Source organism: Natator depressus, chromosome 1, assembly GCF_965152275.1.
Source record: "Natator depressus isolate rNatDep1 chromosome 1, rNatDep2.hap1, whole genome shotgun sequence".
Lineage (NCBI taxonomy): Eukaryota > Metazoa > Chordata > Testudines > Cheloniidae > Natator > Natator depressus.
The window spans coordinates 231,269,510-231,286,160 of NC_134234.1; the positions used below are offsets into that span (position 1 = coordinate 231,269,510).

At 41.9% G+C, this 16,651-nt stretch overlaps 1 protein-coding gene across 2 annotated transcripts in view; it reads right to left on the reverse strand.

Moving 5' to 3' along the window:
* Positions 1 to 16,651, reverse strand: part of SOX5 (SRY-box transcription factor 5) — a 606,300-nt gene that overhangs the window by 400,537 nt on the left and 189,112 nt on the right. The window lies entirely within an intron of this gene.

Sequence of the window (16,651 nt, forward strand, 5' to 3'; positions counted from 1 at the left end):
ATATATTATTGTTAAAACCTATGTTGTTAACTGGAAAGATTTTGTTAGGTATTTCGTAGCCACTGCTGGCTTTAGAATCATAGCAATGATATAGAGCATAGCTCTGTCACATTCAAATTTTTGATACTTTTTAAAGTTTTTAATAAACTCTACTGTCTTTCTGCAGTAAACAGTTATCAAATATAGCTTTTTACAGGTAGATCAAATTAGATATACACATTTTGTGCATGCGTGCACACACAGAGTGATGTTTTACATTGATATGGTGGCTGTCATTTGAAGATCTCAAAGAGCTTTGGAAACATTCATTAAATTAGCAAAAGGAAATCCCTATCAGGTACAGAGGTATTTGCACACCTATTTTACTATGGAGTAAATTGAGGCACACCAACAGGATGAGTGGCTTGTCCTAAGTCACTCAGCGTACTGGTGCTATTACCAGGAATAGTGATGGACACCTCCTTCCTCTAACCACAAGACCACACACTGTCTTTGCATCTGTTTGCTTCTGCAAAGTGCTGAGCACTCTGACCCCTGATCCAACAAAGCACTTAAGCATATGCTTAGCTTTAAGCATGTGAGTGCTCAGCACTTTGCAAGATAGACCCCCCTATTGCATATATCTACTGGGGACACGTGCATAAACAAAAGTTATTGACATGTAGAATGGCCAAAGAGCCTAAGGAATTTCTCTAAAAGGAAAACATTTTTAAATTATAAAACAGAGAAGAGACCCTTCTGAGTACGAAGAAAAAAACCCAGCAAAATTGATTTTTTTTAATCCATGAAAGAAAATGCATGCTCACAGGCTGAAAGTTTGTATGGTAAGTGTCATCTCAGAGGAAGTGTTTACAGTCAAGACAACCCCGTGAAAATAAGGTTTATAATGGGAAGCGTTAACACAGCCTCAGCTATGGTGGTGTTGCCATTATTTCCAGAGTCCCATACGACTCTCGACAAGCCACTGTTAGCTTCAAGGGTATTCTGTCATAGCTGGGAAGACTTCTTACCCTAGAAACCTTGGCTTTACAAAAACAATGTATTTCAAAGTATGATAATTCTTTTGTAGCTCTACAATGGCTGACAGTACTTCAAAGGTAAACAGAGACAAGTGTGGATTGAGGCTATAGCTTAGAAGAGAGGTGGGAGACTTTTCTGTGGAAGCACACAAACCTTTCTGACATTGCTTTTTATGCATAGTACATTATGTTTTCTCTTCTTTTCTCCTATAGAGTTACAATAAAAATTAATGAACAAGAAAACTTAAAGGAAAAGCCATACAACTATTTGGATAATAGCGATCAACTTTTCTCAGTTCAATTTGTCATGATTATAATATTATTATTTGTGTTATGGTAGTGCTCAAGACATGCTACACAGTTTCCAAACACAGAGGAAGATATAGGTCCCTGTCCTAAAAATGTGCATTCAAAACCACAACGGGAGTTGAGGGCATTCAACACCTCACAGGAAGCACTCAATGCCTTGCAAGACTGGGTACTTAGACAGCATCGATGGCTCTGTTCGCCACTGGAGTTGCACAACTGAACAAATTAGTTTAACCTAGCCACCGCTTACATTCAGCTGTGTCCATCCTGGAAAAAAAACACATATTCCAACTCAGATATTAAATTCCAGTTCCCAAATGTTTTTGTGCTGTATGTCTGGGTTCCTTCTTTGTTCCATGCCACGGTGAGGTGGAATGGGCTCCCATAGGAAGAACTCTCAAGGTCCATACATGTTGGAGGGATATGTGTGGAAATAATTAAAGTAGCTTACAAGCATCTTCCTGCATTTTAGACTCAGGATTCCCTCACCACCTTCTTCCCTCTGTATCAGTGGACTGAGGCTCTTCAGTTGCTGCCATTCCCTTTCTGCTCGCTATTTGCTTACCACATGCCTCACTCTGAAGAGTGGAGGTGGGACTGTATTCATGCAACAGGACAAGTCACTTAAAGCTTCAGAGTCTCCATCATGAAGACTAGTTTCAGAAAGGTAGACAGGGAACAAGTTCCCCTGTGCATGGTGCTCTTTACATTTATTTAAGCTTCGTCTGAGAAAGCGGGATAGACAGAAAGGAGTGATCATAGAGGGGTAGATTCTCATCCCCGACTCATGTTGAGTAGTTCATTTCTCAGCAAGTACTAACTCCACTGGTGTCACTCAGAGGAAGGTACTATTCAACATAGGTCAGGGGATCAGAATTGGGACCAGAGAAAGGAAAGCACAATAACTGGATGGAGTAGCATGAGCAGGCATTTTCAAATATCCTATTAATCCCAACATTCTGATTAATGTGACTGTGTGAGTGTAATGCACAAAACCAAATCCAGCCTGATGATTCTTATTGTACATAGAGACATTTGATAGCTCTGTGCAGATATGGAATTTCGATTTGAAGAGAGATGTGTTTGCAGCTCCTTAAATGAGGAAAGAGAAAAAACACACTGGTAACGTACTTTGGCTCCATCAATCTACTATCACATGCTCTCCAACTCTGTAGCAGCACCTGAAGGATACTGGGACCAGGGCTGCTGCTCAGAGTTGATGATCTTCAAATGTCCAAACAGCAGCTGATATAGGTGCAATTCAAGCCACACTCTGGGGCATGTTTTCAGCATTTTTTCAGTATGGTACACAAGAATTTAACTGCAAAACTCCCATTATTAATAGAAGTCATGTGGCTAAATCCCCACATCCCATGCTGAAAACATAGCCTTACGTTTCTCATTGGTACCATTCCTGATCTAGAGTGACAGCTCTTTCATCATGAATAACATTATGTCAGGCTGCCCAACAATTCCTAAACTGTCAACAATGCTTAGAGTCAAGTCCTCCAAACTTTTTAAAACTTAATCATCCTCAGTCTGGATGCATAAAAATTGAATGCAACAGAAGATGTGAAGATTCACAGTAAGTTTTATTGACATGCTGGCCACATCTAGCTGCTGAAAGAGTTATTTGTGCAAATAACTCTCTATAACAAGAGTCTCCTTAAAAGCTGAAATGTACCTGAGGTGGCAGAAAGTTGTTCAGAAAAAATGTAAGATGGCGTATATTGTATAAAACTAATACAGCAAAGGCTTAGAGCACACGGTGTGTAAGATCACCACAGTTTAGGGAACTCTGTGATATTACATGTAGGCACTCTTGAGAAAAGTAAAGATAAAACCAATCTTGTTAACTCTTTGTGTCCATGCCTTTTTCTGGTTAAATCTGACTTGTAACATTACTCCTCAAGGCTTTGAAGATTTTTAGTCCCCCCATTTCCTTTTTATTTATTTGTTCCCAATTATTAGTGACTTCAGTGCAATGAAAAGTTCCACACTGACAGCCTGAAGAATGAAAAGCTCAGTCTAGCCACAGTACAGATCCAGCAGAGGCACTGATAGAGAATACATCAAATTACCTACTTAAAAGGATACTGTCAGTCTGACATCATTGAAAGAGCCTTATTTAAAAGAAAAATCCTCTTTGAGATGGAGTTTCTTTTCAATATTATACATGTCTTGAATGTATTTACTTTAAATTCCCTTAAAATACTTTATGAGGATTTTTCTGCTCCTCTGTTGTTGCTTACAAATTAAGTAGGTACCTAAGTGTTTGCAGGAACAAGGCTTATAGGGGAAGGCTGACATGACACTCTTTCTGCAGAAAGAGCTGACATACACTCCAAGTAAACAACTTGAACAAAAAAATTCTGCTAAGGCCTATCAGTTATATTCAGCCTATGTGACCTAGAGCAGATGCAGTAGTCATTTTCTACTGGCCCTTTACACCTGCTCTGTAGGAATCACTTTAGGAAGGGATAGAAATAGAGCACTGTGAAATATTCATTGGGAAACAGTCCATTTACTACTACTTTAAAAAATAATGTGTTGTGCTTCCTTGCAAATGAAGCCTCCCCACCTCCTCTACCTGAAAAAGCATGTGTGTGTTTGTAAACAGTAGGCTATTTCTGCCCAAGCAGGAGGTACAATACTGGCTAGCTCCTGGGAAAACCTGCGATGTTTCCAGACCAATTTTACAAACTCAACCTGACTGACTGGTGCTGGCAAGAATCCAAACTTTAGGGTCTTTATCCAAACCAAATTGAATTTTTGAGCCTTTTGAAGTTCACCTATCATTTTGCCACAAGTAGTGCAATATTTGGAGTTTTTCTCAAAGCTGCAGCTCATGGAATTAAGGGATCTTGGCTTTCATTAAAAAAAACAAAACATAACAACTGAGATTGTAGCACTTGGGGTCACAGAAAAAAGCTGAAAAAGTGTAGGGACTTGAGTGCCCCTCCTCCCCAAGACTCAGAAACCAGAAGACAATGAGAAAAAGTATGAAAAATGTATTTTTTTTTAATTCCATGATTTTTAAGCCAAGCTCATGATATTTTGGGGCCCACTCTAAGATTTTTGAATGTTTGGTGCTGCAATACTGTGATTTAATTCCATAGATTGATAAAGTGAATCATATAAACTAAGTAGCCAGTACAGTCTTTTTTTATCGTACTGAGGTCCCTTTAAAGGATCTTTAAATGTATGTGTGGTGCAGCGGCTGCCCCACACAAGCAGAAGAAGGGTTAAAGCAGCCTTGGGGAGCCTGTGCAGAACCCAGCCAATTAGAAGAGGACTTACTGAGCCAGCCAATAGAGAGAAGTCTTTGGGGAGCAGCCAATCAGGGCCAGGCTGGCCCATATAAGAAAGGCTGATGAGCAGAACAGGGGTAGTCTCTCCCTGGAAACTATGGGAGGAGGACTGGCTGCCCTGTAGGAGGGTTGAGAGAGACAACACCATGGACAAAACAGTGCTGGGCAGGGTCAGGGGAGCAAGAGGGAGCTCTGACCTGATGAGTGCCAGACTGAGGCCCTGATACAAGGGCGGAGAAGGTGCTAGGGCTGCGGGGAAGTGACCCAGGGAAACAGATGGCAGAGTAGGAGGAGGGGCAGTATGTGGCTGCTGGCTATAGGGTCCCTGGGCTGGGACTCAGAGTAGCGGGCGGGCTCGGGTCTCACTGTTGCCCCCACCCACTTGCCACCAAGGGGAGTGGCTAGACCAGAGACTGCAGTTTGCCACTGAGGCAAGTGGCTGGACTGAGGACTGTTGGATACTGCAGAAGGGGAAGAGAACCAAGTGGGGCACAGCCGGAGGGCTGTGTCCAGAAGAGGATGCCATGGTCCAGGGAGCGATGTGAGTCCTAGAGGTGGAGGCAAGAGTGACGATGGGCAAGACATCACTAGATGAGGGCGCTCTGGTGAAATGAGAGCTAATTCCTAGGATGGCCAGCAGGAGGTGCTGTGGTCATGAGTTCTGCCCAATTACAGTGTGTTTCATGAATGCAATAGAGAACACATCTGTCAACTGTTTCAAGATCTGATAGAGAAGGATTTCATTTGCATAGACAGCATAGAGTTGGTTCCACAGGCTCTTCAACCCCTAGGTACTCCCCCTTAAGGATATTTCCCTTACAGCTGTTTCTGCACCCCTTTTACACCTCTGGAGCATCATAAAGATGTTGAGGCAAAATGAAAAATCAAGCTGAGACTAATCCACTCTCTAGGACCAGTCCCGAGAAAACTCAACTGACAAGCACGCTCTCTGATCTTCAAGAAGCCTATTACACCTTGAGAAATGAAGGATAGTTTTATGATCCCAGAGAAAAAGGTGAAATAGAACAGGAAGACTCCTCTCATTCTGACACCAGAACACCATGGACAGAAACACAGGAAGGAAGAAGTAAAAGCACTTTGTTTGCCAATTACACTGTGAATGATTTTCCTGATGCCCTTTCATCAACCCCCTTTCAGTTGAGCCACTGACACATGTTGTGTTCTAGAAAGCCATCAGCTAAAGGCATACACACAGGTGGAGCGTATTTGGTACACAGGTGTTTTATGCTGTCATTGCTGGCTAGCTAATAGCAGATGGATTTTGCGTGTGAGAGTGTAAGGGGGGGAAATCATTTAGAGGGGTGTTAAAGAGAGAATGTGAAAGAGAGAGAGAGGTAAATGTAGTGCTAATGGACCACTTCCTAAGGGCCCATCTGCGCTAAAACGTCAGTCGTATCCAGGACTCTGTTACAACATTATTCCTCTTCCACCACCAAAATGGTTACAATGTGATTCCATTTTGTAGTATAAATAGATAAGATATCAACCATGTCTCCAAACAGTGACCAGTGTTTTAGCATAATTCCCAAACATGGCTAAAACATCATTCGGTCTAGTCTATAATAATAAATGGAACCACATTTTAAAACAGGTCAATAGAGAACCATTACTGTAACTGACAGCATTGCAGTTGTAGTGCCAATGGGCTCTAAAGCAGACCAGCATTCAGACTGCAGTCTGGAAATCAGGTTTGAAAACTCATGAGTTCTCTTACTCAGGCAAAATTCACACTGACTTCAAAGGGACTGTAAGAGTAGTCCCAGCAAATGCTGGAACCAGGATCACAACCCCCCCTGCCCTCCCACCCGCTCAATGCCTCTCTGAGAAAGACACTCTGCTAGTTCCTTAGTTTGTAATATATCTAACACAGACCTTAGTCCTTTCAATGTTTATTCAGAAGAGGATTTGGTGAGGAAAAGCCATCTTGGCCTCATAGAACAGCATCACTGTTTTTTCCTCAGAGTGGTATGCAGTAGTACTTCACACCAGGCAAATCTCTTGGGTATGTCCCTATGATGGACAGTTTCCTAAAGATATTGCACAGAACAGCATGACTTCTCTAACTGAGCTTATACTGACATTCCAGAACATCCAAAGCTTATGAACGTAGCTATTATAATAGTGTCAGGGCTCATTATCTCTCTCCCTTTTGTCAGTTATCATTTTACCTGCCATTTGGGGCTAAGACAGAGCTTTATTCTTGGTGAACAACAACTAGTGATGGGATCACCTCTAAAGTAGAGTTAGGCCCAAAACTGTAGATTTCAGATCTTGATACCAAGTTTAGTAATCTTGATCTAGGATTTTGGCTTGGCTCTTCATAGAAAGTTAGAGGCCACATGAAAAGATTGGACCTGAATTCAAACCTCCCCAAATTTGATGATGTTCAGCCTCAGGGTTTTGGTCAAAACCCATTGCTAATCAAAAAGCTTGGCAGCGTTCTTTGGAAGAGCATCAAAAAGTTCACTGGATGCATATATACTATATTGGGAGTGGCCATATAATAACTAAAAGAGATAGATTAAAAGGCCAGATCCTCATATGGTGTAAATCAGCATAGCACCATTGACTTCAATGGGTCTATGCCAATTTACATCAGCTAGGTTCTCTCCCAAAGGATGAACGGTTATTTGAATCTTGTTGTCTGGAAATCAGGTTTGAAAACTCATGAGATTGGACTCACAAAATGTATGGTACTTACTGGTTTCAGACAAGTTGGAAATACCTGAGTTTCTCCCATAGTGGTAATAAATAAATAATAATGATAATATCTAACTCTTGTATAACACTTTACATCCATAGATCTCAAAACACTTTAAAAAGAAGCCACTATCATTATTACAGGACTAACATGATGGCAAGAAGCACATGCACAATGAAGTTAACAAAACCTTTTCAAACCTCAGAAAAGGTCAGGCTTTGGTTCAGACTTTGGCTGAATGTCTGCATCAGTTCTTACGTTACCTAACCCAGTTCACACATTCTCATACAGAACTTATGGTAATGGGCTGGGAGTGAGGGGAAACTGCACTACAGAACAACAACAACAAAAAATCTGAGAATAAATGGTAGTAAACTAGTTTGGGCTGAAGTGCTATGGCAGGATGTGCTAAGATACTGTGCTGGCGGTGAACCCTTTGTGGAGCCTACCAAGTGATTCGTGTCAATATAAACTCATTAGGACTGAGACAGCTCTCTCTTACTGCATCCAACTTCCTGTACAGCTGTCAAAATACAACATAAAATTACAGCAGCATGAGTTATTCATGCTAACATATAGCATAGGATGAGGATGATGCAATAAGTCTACCCCTCGGTGTGGTCTTGTCAATTTCACAAGCTGAGCTGGGTTGGGCCTGATTAGTACTGAGATGAGAGACCTCCCAGAGAAACACCATGCACTGCAAGAAGTAGCATTTGTGGCACTATTCTCTGTGAGACACTCCTGAACCAAAGCCTCAGTGTTATTTTGGGTGGCGCTGTTCTGTTGGCACTGCTGCATGACAGCAGACAGGCTGTAGTGCAGTTTTTTGCACTGCTCAAAACACCTGCTGGGACACTAAGTAGTCTCAAACATCAACCGGATCTATAAGCGTGTATAAAAAAAAAAAACGCCTTCCCGGCAGGGTTACAGCAACTGTGCATTCAGGTGTCAGGACATAAGACAGTCCAGGGACTTTTTCAGTCTCCGGCCTAGGAATAACATATATAGTCCTTCATTTCAGAGAAATTAAATAGAGCTGGGCCTGAACTTTAGGCAGAATTAGAATTCCTTGTTATTAGAATGACAGAACAAAATTCCCACTGAACGGTCCAACCATTTTAGCAGGATTGAGGTAGATACTGGCCTTTTCTTATTGGTACTTCCAAAATCTCTCTAAACTGTTTCTCCCCCTCAGCCGCTTCAGAACCTAACCAGTCTCTTTCTCTAGGTTACCTTGGGGATTGGCTCTGAATCTTTCCTCAAAGCCTTCTGTTTGTTTTTTTATTCCAGGGCTTCCTAAACCCTTAAACCAAGAACTACCTGGTCAGGCTAGAAAGTCCTCCTCCTCCTGCTACCATAAACCTAACTTTGCCTCCTCTTTATTTCCTACTCCTTGTCAATTTTTGCTGGAGGGTCCCCCCTTCAGTGATTGGTAGCCTAGACAATGTCTCCCAGTAGTAGTAAATCTGCCTTCCTTTTCTTATTGCAGGGGCTTTGCTTATCTGGTTGTGGGGTCTGTACATACCCCGTCATCTGTCATATTTTGAACAAAACGTAAAACTGTGGCCTTGACCACTCGTGGCTATTAAAACTCCCAGGGACCTTCCATAGGAGCAGGGATGTTAAAGTCCTGCCAAACTGCAACTTAGTTCAAAGTGGATATGGAATTCTTCGTTTCCTGCTCTAATTCAGTACACAGCATTATCAAGGATTGTCAAACTTTTGGGTCCTCTCCAGTAGTGGGGAAAAGAGGGTCCCATCCCAATGCTCAAGGTGGAGAGGCATGGAATGTCTTGGTTACCCCTTCCTGATGCATCCGCCCAGCCTCCCCAGGGCTGTTTTCTATCTCCATTGCTCTCTCTTCAGTTTGAGGTATGGGCACAGCCCGTTTTCCCCCAGCAGGAGTTCCCAATCAGTCCCAGCAGCTCAGTCAGTCAACCTAGGCATTCCTCAGCTGACACTCTCTACTGTTCAGTTATTCTCCTTCAGCAGGGAGTAGGGGAGAGAAAAGGGGCAGGCCCCTATCATCCTCGTTGGGTCTTACCCATGGTCCAGACACTCTCCTGTGAATTGCTTTGTCCCCAGAAGCTGCAAACTGTCTTTCTCCCTTCGGACACCCAATTCTTCACTCTCCTTCACTGCCTGACTGTCAGAGACCCCTTTTGAGCAGATCTTTCATGTGGACTATGCTCTACAGTTGCTGAGGGATGGGGCCCTCTTGGCCCAGTACTGTTCCTTCACTCCACTTGTCTCCGTGTAGGGTCAAAACCCAACACATACCCTCATTTTAGAAAAAGAAAAACCAAGGCATAAATAGGTTGAGTGAATTGCCCAAGGTCTCACGGAAAGTCTGTGACAGGCCAGAAATAGAACTCTGATTTCCTGACTCCTAGTCCCAGGCTTTAACTCCAAGATCATTATTGCTTCTCTGCATATACACTAAATAAGTCCGGTAGCTTCCTTCATCCCAGTTGCACATTTGTATTTTTAAATTTGATGACTGTCATTCCCAGTCAAAGAGAGACAAGCATCATCAGTGAGACAGCCTTTAAGAGCTTGTTCCAGAGAAGGAAATACCGAACAGTACTTTAGTACAACACAAAGTGGGGATTGTAGGGTTGTTAGCCTGATACTTGTTCTGATTTGATCAGTCGTCCAGGTTTGAAAGCTCAGATAAGCTAAAACCAGTAACTTCAATATTTTTGTGACTTTATGTCATAATCCATACCACCACCAGATAGCAAAACATTATACATGATGGCATAACACCTGGAGAAAGCATTATGCTTATCAAAAGACTGTGGATTTAGCCAATTCAGTTCAAGGGCTTCTGAGCCTTTCTGAGCATTTTAGCCAGGCTCTATCAGCTCTGGTTATTACCTCAGCCCTTTCTCTGGCAAGCTACATAAAAAGAAGCCAATAACATGATTGCATTGTCTATTGTGCGCAACAGCCATGGAAAGGCTTAATAATTTGAAGTACGACAGAAGACACAGGTTAGTTTCTTCTTTTAAACCACGACCTTGTGAAGGTAACTGGAGGAGAAAAATTTTTAAGATAAAGCAGACCGTCCTGCATTCACAGGCCTCCACCTTTTGTGTGAAAGCAGTCACAAAACGTGTGTCAGGGAAACTATGTTGCCACTTACGGGAGACACTGAAAAAAAGTTGTCCCGCACACACAGAAAAATAGCCCATCTACCGTAGAAACTGTCACTGACTGTTTAGTCAGAAGTTTTAAATGACTCCTTAAATTCACAATCTCGGAGGCCTTGCTGCTTAATAAAGACTACGGGGTGTTGAGAAGCACAGTATATTATTTCATTAAGTGCTTTTTGGGAGAAGGGGATTTAGAAGTAAAACTGCTGGCTTTGTGTGGCAAGGTCATGACCTTTGACAACTTTGGAGCTTATCTCTTTCATCTTCCCACTCCCCTGGGACCCCTTACTTGCAGAGGAATCGAAGCCGGTAAGCCGGGGCTAGACAGAATTCAGCATTGTTGTGGGGCTACGTTCTCTCTCTCTCTTTTTTTCCCCCTAAACAAAACAGATCTGAACTGAGCCAAGGAAACAAAAATGTATTGTTCCTCGCAGATGGAAGCGAGTGTCGCCTAGGTAACCAGATTAATCTCCTTTTTCTCTCCCTTCCTCTCTTGTAGTGCAGTAATCGGTGGGCTCTTTTCACAAAAAAGCCAGCCTCAAAGCTGGGGCTCTAACTAGGTTCCTAATTAGCTGCAATTTACAATGAAGACAACATGATGAGATAATAGAAATTTGCAAAATAATGACATACCTCAGCAAAATATTCCTCCTCCTAAGAACCATTTTTATACAAAAACAATAAAGAGGGCCCTTCTAAAGCAAAGCTGGAAAATGGTGGTATATTATGTGACACAGAACATTATTGTTCGCCTCTTGTTCCCCCAATCAACAGCTTATTGTTTGGCATCTTAAATAAAAATGACTCAAATACAGGCCACATAATGATCTCCATTGCGCTAATACACTGTATATACAGAGTAGTCAAAAATGTACCCGAGCCAAAGCCAGTGGGGCTGATAAAGTAGCAGGGCCCCGAAAGGTAATTTACAATACAATGCAATAAGTATTATTACTGGTCTTAATCACACATATCTTTCTGATTTCTGTCAGGATGCGCTCTGACATCAAAAAAGGGCACCCGAACAGGGGGCAGCTAGTTAATGAAATATGATGGATCACATTTGTTTTCATGTGGTGGTTAGCTCAAATGAAGCAGCCTCTAGACTGTTAGCCAACAGTATTCTCTTGTGTGACATCAAAGACTACCATTCAACCAGGAAGGGGTGGGAGGGGGGCGGGAGAAGGGGAAAAACAGTGAGACAGCACAGTGGGAGGAGCTCCTAGAAACTAAAAGAACCATTAATAGTGATCTCTACCTTATGTCCAAAAGAAGAGAGAACACAAGAAATAATAGGCCAGGGCCAACCTGTCACCGATTTCATGACAAGTAACATCAGCACCTACCCCACATTTTGGACCAATGGTTGATATTCTGTGGCTGAGATCTGCCATTATGCCGCACAGGGGCAATTTGTCACCAGTGACATGAAGAGCGTATCCCTGTGCTCTGTATGAATTTGGATTATGGCAAAGTGTAAATTTAAAAACAAAACAAAACAAAAAAAACAACCCAAATGAACAAAAGTCTAGTGACATGTTTGATGTCAGTAGGAACATTTCATAAATGGCAACAGATTGTCTAAAGCTGCCAGGAATGACAGAGGCAGCAATAACAAAAGTAGCCCCTTGTTTATTTGTAGGCTAGTAATTGTGTACATTACAGCTGTGTGTACTCGAGAACTATTGACCAATGGGCTGCCCCATAAATAACTGCAGACTAAAAACACATTGGGCACAGACAGAAAAAACATTAGCCCCTCAGCCCTTTGGCTCCTGAGTATGGCAAGAAGCCTAACACCCTTGATAGAGTAATTAAGAGGAATCTGCAATGACATGTTACAGAGAGAGCAAACCAACCACTGACACTGTAGAAAGGATATCTAGTTCTATTTGTTTAACAAAATGCTTCAAAAATACCATGCTCTATTATGGTGCATAACCATCCAACAAATTATTATAACAACAATAATGTCATATATTTATATAGCACCTTCCATTCTGAAGGATCTCAAAGCGCTGAAAATATATGCACAGCACACAAAGAAAAAGTCCACTTCTGTGGTAAAGGACAGGAGCTGAAAATACAAATGATGAACAGCTTGCTACACAAGAATCAGGATCGGGAATTTTGGACAAGAACATCCAGACTCTATTCTTATGAAGAGTGCCATATGATCTTAAAAACAACACACTGAACATTGGTTTTTAAAGATCTTATCCCAAACAGCCCACACAACAAACAAAATGGGACTACTGTTATTCATTCAACCTACTGCCTACTTGCCACATAATGTGGCTCCTTAGATAAGAATGTCCATCAACAAAATAGCCTTAAAATAATAATTAAAAAGAAACACACAGATTTAAAAGGTAAAGAGATGAGCTCAATGTAGATTTCAATCCTGAAACTGAATATGCTGAACAAATGTTCCTTATTTTGCACAATCTTCCAAATAAAAAAAAAAAAGAGAGACCAAGATGGACATATGTGAAATATTTAGAGCACCCAAATGGCAGAGGAATTTCAAAATAAATAATTGAGGGCCAGATTCTGACATAGTTAAGCATAGTGAGTAGTACTTAGTGCACGCACAGTATGATTCAATGGGACTACCTGTGGAGTCGGGTAGTGCTCAGTACCAGGGCATCAGACTCTGACACTGAGAGACTGACTGAGGTGTACGAATCAGAATTACAAGTAAGAATGCCCTCATTACAAGAGTTCCGACAACCCTCAAATTGCATTGACTTTAATGACAATACCATCAACTCCTAATGGGAGTTGTAATTGGCATTCAGCACCTCACAGGATCAGACCATACATAACCTGAGAAGACAATATAGACCATACTCAGGCTTTGGATATACGAGCGCAAAGGCTATGGGAGCCTTCTGCTCACATATTTATCTCCAGAATATGCCATTGTATATATTATATATACACTGTATATAATGAACAGTGAAGTGCCCGGCCCTGAGTTGGTGTAAATCAGCATAGCCCGACTGAGTGAAATAGAGCTATGCTGATTTACACCAAGATCTGATCCAAAGTCTTTGAGGGGAGAAGAACAGTGGTTTGTTTATTTGTTGCTTTCAAACAAGTAAATTTCTATGCAAGCCTGGACATAGTCTGTCCTTTTCATGCTCATTTAACAAAGCCAACTCCATGTACAATATAGACTTCTAAAGACAGAAATAAGCTTTCACCTGGAGCACTTTCTCCTTTGGAGTTTGTACACTTCTTTCACTGAACCCATCTAGAGGTTTTACCATCGCGTTTTTAGCTAATCCAGCATGAAACAGCCACAGCGTATGCAGAATTTAGAAAGGCAATACTATAGTCACATAACAGGGCTAGAATGCTAGTTCTGCATCTGTATGAGCTTGTATGATCAACAGTGACATACATCATAACTATTTCATACAAGTACTTTCCCCCTCCACCCCACCTCTTTGCAGAAATTAAATAACCCTGGAAGAGTTAGTTCCTGGCAACTACAGGGCTAGATATTTTAGTGTTTACAAGCAGACAACGCATGCTGAAATCAATGGGAATTCTGCACATGCAACAACTGCAGGATTGGAATGTATGGGCACTGGAACAATTTGTAGAATGAGGGTGCTCAGAACCACTGAACCAAAGCGTAAACCCTGTATGCGATGGAAACCACTTCAAACCAAGGAGTGCAGCAGCACCCCCAGCACTCCTAGTTCCAGGACCTATGGACTATAAGCATTAACCCTTCCCCATAAATTCATATCCATTCCAAAATCCACTCATCCACTCTGCAGACAAGGGCCTGATCCTGCAACCTTTATTCATATGGAATAATCCTTATTCAAACTCAATGAAACTACTCGTGAGAGTAAAGATGGCAGGATCAGGCTCGTAGTGCCTATATTTTCTAGTTCAGTGAGTGCCTGGCACAGATTCATTTCCACAGAACAAATCTAATTGAGATCATCTACACCTGGGTCTTTGCAGCCCTGAGCAGTTCCAACAATAAAAATTTACAAACAGCTTTTGAAATATTACTCACACATTCTTCAGCACGAACAAAACCTGTTGTGCGATACTACTGGCTTGCCTTGATTTTATTAATTACCATTATTACTATTGTGAAGCTTTGAGGAGATTAGTATCTCTCAGCACATTGCCTTACTAGTCAGCCTTCTTGTATTTCCCACCTTTGAACCTTCAGCAAACATACAACAACAAAAATCTACATAAACAAAGGGGTCAAACCTGATAAAAGCAAATCCACATCACTAACTGAAGTTTAATGTTCTTCAACTCTTTTCCTTCTCCCTCTACCCTTAGCTCCCAGGGGATATAGGAGGAATGGTTTAAATCAATAACCAAGGGCTTCAATTTTACAAACCCTTAAGCCATTAAAGCTCAGAGTCCTCATTGTAACCGTCCTAACCTCCCCCACCCTAACACACACACACACACACACACACACACGAAATACTCCCAGCCTGGAATTAACAGTGTTCATTCAATGCTCTTTACTTAAAGGAAGAAAACAATTAAGTGAAACCTTGAAGTAATCTCATTCTGCCTATTTAGCCTCTTCATCCCTCAATGTGTGGTTAGTAAGTGTTGCAATCAGGGGCTAGGGCCTGCTATCATTCGGCCTTAATTAAAAAAGACACAAGCAGTGGAGCTGTGAATTAGAAATGTAACAACGCACTACCCCTGATTAATTCGAGGCTCATGTTGGATTAATAACTCCAAACAAAGAACAAAAGGAAATTGTTATGCGAATTGCAGCCCTCCCAGGCCAGACAAAGGTCAAATCACAGGATTTCAATTTCATCCGGAGTCGCTTAATCAACTCCCTCGGAAGGAAGACCATATGCAGTTCTGAAAGCTGCCCATTGTAGTCATGTTGTCACTGGACCTGAGAGACGGCACAGAGATAATCCCAACTATTCCCAATCTTTTCTTTCTATTTTTTTTATTTTTCTCTTTTCTCTCTTTTTTTTTTTCATATGACAAAAACCTCATTATTGCTAATGATTAAGCAATAAGGACCCTATCCAGCAGAAAGCAGCCTTTGTGGCTGCTGCCCCAAGGAAGCACCTTAGGTCTCCCTACACATGCAGCTGCAGAGGCTGCTCCTCATTTTGAGGAGGGACTTCTCCCTCAGCTGAGGCTATGTATTGCTAGGCCTAGGTATTACGCAGCCGCTTATGACTGCCCCAGGGGAATAACACTGGGACGAGGGATGGGAACAGATTTAGCACACTCAATGCATCGCCTGCATCCAAATACAGAGTCCTTGATGTTCAGTCAGCTAGGGAAGAATTTTAAAAGGTCATTCTGCCTGAAGATGTATCCTTGGCTGACGCTGAGCCACAGGGAAGAGTAGAGGACCATCGAGTCAAAGATTGTCTTGCTGTTCACTCTAGACAAAGCGACGATGGAGCAAAGGAGCCCTCAACTTTCATAATGAAGAAAGTGGAAGTCCCTATTGTCACTCCAGTGAACAGAGGTAGAGGCCCCCACAAACACTCTCTTTAAAGCAGTTCGGGTGGGATGGCCCTGCTCATGCCAGCAACAAAAGGTTTTTCTTATTTAGAGAACAAAGAAAGAAAGCTAGGCCTCGAATCCAGCCACCTCCATTCCTGCAGCCATGTAGAAGGACTACATGTACTAGGACTGGAGTGACTTCTGTAGGTTATAGAGACTCAAAAGTGGCTACAGCTTAAGGAGCAGAGGCAGTGGGAGCATTGAGCTCATTTACAACTCTCATTGGACTCCTGAATGTCTCTGCTACTCCCTGCTGTGGGCCTCATCCCTGGGAGGTCAGTTTGCCATACAGCTGGCAACCACAGCCTTTGGAATCATGCACAGCCTGGAAGGTGCAGATATTGTCCCCTAGACCAGACTCCAACAGGTGGTGTTAATACCTAGTAGCAGCAGATCAGAAGCATTAAAGATCTTTTGCAGAAAATGGACTTTTTTATTAGTGGAGGCATTTTCTAAAGTGAGTCATCAACATTTAGATTGGGCTGTAATTTCCTGATTTCCCCTTCTATGGAAAATGTCTAAAAATATCACCAAAAAGTTCTGTCTTAAAGAAACTCCTGTTTTGATTACCTCAAAAACATTTTCATT